Source organism: Drosophila grimshawi, unplaced genomic scaffold (genome assembly GCF_018153295.1).
Source record: "Drosophila grimshawi isolate 15287-2541.00 unplaced genomic scaffold, ASM1815329v1 contig_848, whole genome shotgun sequence".
NCBI lineage: Eukaryota > Metazoa > Arthropoda > Insecta > Diptera > Drosophilidae > Drosophila > Drosophila grimshawi.
Genome location: NW_025063692.1, coordinates 10,797,891 through 10,804,221, shown reverse-complemented (window position 1 = coordinate 10,804,221; position 6,331 = coordinate 10,797,891).

Here is a 6,331-nt window from a genome sequence, read left to right as displayed (position 1 = left end):
ACTGCCATTAAATAAGCACATAAATTGCTGGCGCTGATGACGCAGCTTTCATACATTGAACAACATTCATTAGTTGCTGTGTGGCTGCTGGCTTGGCATTTGCCATTGTTATGTATATAAAATATATGCAATGGACTGAATCTATAAGTATGCATGTATTCCTAATCCAGATCAGCAGTCGATCATTTTAGAGAGAGAGAGAGCACATTTGATCATATTTCAGGTAATGCAAGAGCTTAAGCTACAGACAGAGGTTGGGGTACGAGTATTTCTTATTTAATCGGCCGAATAGAAAAACCAAAATGAGCAATCGATAATTGGCTAGCCAGCGGGTGATCGATCAATCGTGCGATCGATCAATTGATCGATCTATGCCATCGAAATATCACTCAGCAGGTTAACGCACAGCTTTACGGCTCTTGTCAGCCAGTTGTCAACTGTCAGTTTAGTCGATCTATAAATAGATATATACGATTATAAATATTCATACGAGACGCGATGACTGCGATGACTGCGATGACTGCTTCGCGACCGATTTAAACTTTCCCAACTTTTTAATTGCTCATCTAAACATTTGCGATACACACCTGGCGTATGCTTGATATTGGGTTACTCTGCACATAGCCAGCGCGAGAGAGAGAGAGAGCGAGAGAGAGAGAGAGAGAGCGAGAGAGAGAGAGAGAGAGACAGCGTACTTTAAAAATCAAATAAAAAGTAGATAACTATAGCTGAATCTTTCATAAAGCTTTCAAGCTTCATTTAAATGCATTTGAACTTATTTGGTGCACTAATGCCATTGTGACTTGTATCAACTCAATCTTACTGCAAAAACAAAGACCTTTGAGCCTCAAAATGCATTAATGTTAATTCAATATGAAATAGAAAAAAGAAAATACCTTGAAGCTGTAATATGCTTTTGGGGCACACAGTGGGGCAGTGAATAGAAGTTTGTTTATATCCATTTGCCGCTTTCTCTGTTATGACTAATCCATGATGGACTTCAACTGGGGCCGCAGCTAATAAAACTAAACAATAAGCGATAAATAATAAACAATGTGGTTCCAATTTCAGCTGAACACAGATGTTGCAAAGCAATGTGGTTGTTGTGGTTTTTGTTGTTGTTCTTGTGCAGTGCAGTGGCTTTTGCCATTTGCCATTTAAATCAGGCACAATTTTTTGTGATTTACTTTGATTGGCATCTAATTTATGATTGACAGTTGCAAACAAATGTTGTCTTGTCGAACAGCAACCGATCAAAAGCGAGACAATGACAAAAAACATTTGAGCCTACCGCAAATGCGGATACAAATACATATAAACTGAGAGAGAGAGAGAGAGAGAGTTACAGATAGACCGAGAGAGAGAGAGTTACAGATAGACCGAGAGATATAAAGAGGGGCACTATAAAGATAGAAGCAGTTTGCCGTCAAAAAGATACAGATAAAAACTATAACAGATACAGCAGATACAGCAGATGAAGTGGAAGCAGTGACTGATTTCAATTAAATGTCTTGATTGACTTTATAGTATGTTTTATTCAGTTTCGATTCGTTGCGCTTGACAACATTTGTCAAAAAGTTAACAGTTAACACACACACACACTAACTGGCACAACTACTGCTCTCCACTCTACTCCATCCCTTTGTTTGGGCTTACGCGTCCTATACGCAATGCCAGCCTAGGTATTCCAAAATATTTCGGGTTGGCAACAGTCAACCCAATTAAAAACACATTCTGGGTCAATCCACAATTGCGCAATTGAATGTACATATGTTTAGAAGTAGTCAAGAAGCGATGATATAATATATATGCGCCGATTGGTTATTTGGTTAATTGCCACCGTTGTTGATTTGCTGTAAACACAACCAAGTCTTATCTTGGGACAATGCGCCAATTCACCCAGCAATCGATACAATTGGCCGATAAGCGTACTGCAGTGATCTATACGATATACTATCTGTAGCACACTTCACAAGAGCTTCACGCACGTATCACCCTCAACTGAGTAATTCAGCGTAATAATCTAAAATGGGAAAAGACTAATTGACTGGTGTTCTATTCGTAGAATTCGATAGGGAAATAATTTGGAGCTTAAATTGAAAACGGTTCAAGTGCAAGCTAATCGAATAACATATTGTATTTTAAGGCACTTAGTACTTGTAGTATATATAATGCGCTCAAGCGATTCCATTTCCAACTTTTATGTGGAAATTTGAAATAAGTTTCCATACAAATGTTTTCAAGTCACTTGAGATTTCTGACTTTTAGTCTAGTTAGCCTAAATTCCATTAGATTTAACTTTAACTGCAAGTGCAACTCTTAGTCTATGACTAGTTTAGTGTGTGTGTGTGTGTGTGTGTTGCTGCTCCTGTGATTGCCACTGCGGCTGTGGCAGCGAAGTCAGCGTCGACGTTAACGTTGACGTCGCTCGCTAAAACTACATAAATCAAAGGAAAAGCATTTTTCTGTTCTGCTCGTTTTCTGTTCTTCGAGCGTCTAGAAAACTTTTTGTTTTTGTTTTTTTTTTTATCGTTGTTGCTGCTGATTGTTGTTGATTGCGGCTTGTTGTTGTTTCAGTTGTTTTTGTTGCTGTTGCTTTTGCATTAGCATTTTGTACGCATGTTTCAGTCATTTAACATTTCTTTTCATATAGACAAGAGACAGATATCGCACTTATATATATATATATATTTATATATATACATATACTTATATATATCACCGATTCATATATATATAAAGTGGTTTTTGTGTGTGTGTCTTGGTTATTTGTTGTTTGCGGCGGGCTGTGAGGCCAAAACATTTATAGGAATATTTCAAATCGCAGACAGCGTCCACGTCGACGTCGCTTCGGGCAGCGCATTAAATGGGGATGACAAAAAAAAAACAACAAAAAAACAAATAACAAACAACAAAAAACAAACAATAACTGAAAATTTCTCGCAAACAAAAAATATTAAAAATTATGAAGTGGAAATGGGACTAAAAGCAGAAAATAAAACTACAACAAAATGCAAAGATTTTGAAACAGGCGAAATGGAAATACCCTTTCAAATAAGTTAATTAAATATGTTTATATATCATTGAAAGAGAGCGCATAGAAAAATGCATTCCTTAATTTAAAATATATTCTTAATTAATAAATAAATGAAATAAATTATTACTATCTGTTGTGCATATTTTAAGGACTTGCCATTCTTAAAAAAACATTTCATCCCATTTTTCCCTTCTTGCCTAGCAGGATGAAAATACCCTTTGGTGGGAGAGTATTTGTATGAAGATTGTTACTGTTGCCATCTGCCTATTTTCGTGCATATTATTTCATAATGTTTTTTTTTGCATTCTTTGTCGCATTTTTTTATATTTTCCATTATTTATTTGGTTGTAGTTCAGCTCTTGTTGTATTTATGTATGTTGCGTATTTTTTATAAGTGCTTTCAACTATTTTAATTTGTTTTATTTTTGCTTTAAGAGTGACAGAAATTATTGTTAACGATATCGTTCGCCATTTTATGGCCAACGACTGGCGCTACATTAAAATAGTTCAGCTCGATGCTGTTGTTGTTCCTGTTGTTGTTTGTTGTTGTTGTCTGTCTGTGTAGTCTGTGTAGTCGGTGTTCTATGTTTTGCAGTTGTTGTTATTGTTGATAATAAAATTGACAAGAACGGGGGAATCAAAAACACGAAAGCAAACAAATTAATTAACTAAACGCCTTCAGTCAGCCTTCAGTCGCCCCCTCCACTTCCTCCCCCAAAAGCCCCCCTGTACCCACCCACCATCTCTTCTCTCTCCCTCTCTCTCTCTCTCTCTCTCTCTCTCTCTCTCTCTCTCATTCCGCTCAACTTGGCCATCGCCATCGATCACTCGTCAGCTCTCTCATGTATTTATATCCCTGCAGATGGTATTATAATTGTGTCTTGAAGTGTGTAACGCATTGAAGGAGTCGTCTTCAACTCCGTATTATATATAAACGTAAATATTAATCGATCCATCTAACACACTATGTGAAAAGCTATTCTGATGAAACTCAAAGGTCTTAAAGGTATTTCGATTAAACTTGGAGCATTCTGTCTTTTGGATGAAGGATCGATCGAATCGGTGATCACTATATCATTTATGTAGGACTAATCTGTCGATAGATGAGTTCAGTGAGCTATTCACTTTTCTTGTATCATCTCCCCGAACTTCCTCGGCATTCTTAAACTTAAATTCTCTTTACACCCTAATTAAGGACATCACTCTATTTGTTTGACTTATAAAACACACAATAAAGAAAAAGAATCTATTCGGTTGTGAGTACTTTTCTGGTCAGCAAGGGTATATTATCTGCGGCGTGCATAGCCTGGAATTTCTTTCTAGTTTAACATAATTTTGTCACATTGTCATAAATTTTTTTTTGCAGATATTTTTGGTCGCATATTATTTATTACTAATACTTAATATATTTCTGACTATTTTTTTAATTGCGCTCACACGTGCCCCACTCAAACAACGGACAACAAACAAAAAAACAAACAAAAACAACAACAAGACACAACAAATAAGGTGCATTTTTTTTGTTGTAGCTTTAAAATGATATATTGACGGCCATAGAGGGATTTGTCGCCAGACAAAAAAAAAAAAAAACAAGAAAATAATCATAAAAAAATGGTCAACTAAAGAAAAAAAAATAAAGGAAAAATTGGAAAAAATCAAGCGAGAATTTTCGTTTTCTTTAATATTTTTTAGCTTGTTTTTTTTATGTACTGCGAAAGAAATACTTGAATGATTAATCTTGTGCTTTAGTCATTCCTTGCATATTTTTCGTTCCGTTTCGTTTTCGCCGTCAATTCCGCCGGAGTTAATTGATCGTGTAGCAGCCATAAATTAGCAGCTTTTCCAACCAGCTCGACAGAAATCAAACGCATATCTCTCTGTCTCTTTCACTCTCTCGCTATCGGATTAATTTAATAGAAATTCATACACTCAGAGATTGCTTATTATTATTGAAATTGAAATTGAAATTGGATGGATTTGGTAATTGGATGGGTCACTGAGTTTCTAAGCCTCAGCTTTCTCTCTCTCTCTCTCTCTCTCTCTCTCTCTCTCTCTCTCTCAGTTTATGTTATTATAACAATTAGTTTGGACAGCGCTGCCCTCCCATTTTTCATCTGTCTCGATATTTACAAGTCTGTGATTGGCAGGATATACAAACAAGAATATTGCACACCCATTCCATCCCAACCGATGCCGATCTGCCCCTCCCTCTCTAGGCGGACACCATCTTCATTTTGCTTGGACTCACGCCCACGCACAGTCCACGCAACATGTAGAGCCAACATGCCAGGTAGTCAGTAGAAAGTCAGGTGGTTGGCAACATGTTGCTAATGCGTTGTCAACATGCTGCTCAAGCAGGCACGCATGCGCCGCTGTCGGTGCTTTGGCGTCGGCTGTTGTTGCTGCTGCTGCTGCTGCTGAGGCGCTCATTCAACTTTGCATTGGGCAAACATCTCGGCGACACGCGACTCAGCAACAGGAACAGCCGCAGTCTCAGCAGCAGTCGCCGTCGCCGTCGCAGTCGCAGTCACAGCAAGGCGCAAGTTTTGCAAACGACAAACAATAGCAACAACAACAACTACAACACTAACAACAACAGCAAGCAGCAGCAAAAGAAAATTGCTTGCGCGTCGTTTCGTTTCGTTTCGTTTGCTGCTGTTGCCAAAACCGCTAGCAAAACGACAAAAGCCGAACAGCCGAACATACGATCAGTAAGCGACGCACGACAGCAGCAACTTTGTTGCTCTCGTATTGCGCACGCTCTCCCTCGCTCACTCTCGCTCAGTCTCTCGCTCTGTCCGCAATTTTGTTGCTGTTGTTGTTGCTGCTGTTTATTTTATTTTTTTGCCTCACCTGCGTGCTTGCCTGCCTGTCTGGGCTGCACGTTCTGCTGCTGCTCTCTCTCTCTCACTCTCTCTCTCAATCTCTCTCTCACTCTTGCTCGCATGTTTGCTTGCTCTCTTTCGCTGTCACTGTCGCTGCCTGCGTCGCCGTCGCCGTCGTCGTTAGCGTCGCTGCTTTCATCGTTTTGTGCTTGTTGGGTTTTAGTTTATTTATTCAACCGACCGATACCGTGTGTGGACATTATTTTCGTTCGTAACCGCACAACACACACACACAGCCACACACACATACACACTGGCACGTATACAGACACACACGCACATCGTCGTCATCGTACACACTCGCACACTCACACACACAGTCGCAATTGAGCAAGCAGCGGCGCAGCAGCCACAGAGCCCATATACACGGCGTGTGCGCCCCGTGAGCTATCTAGTAGATAAAAACTCG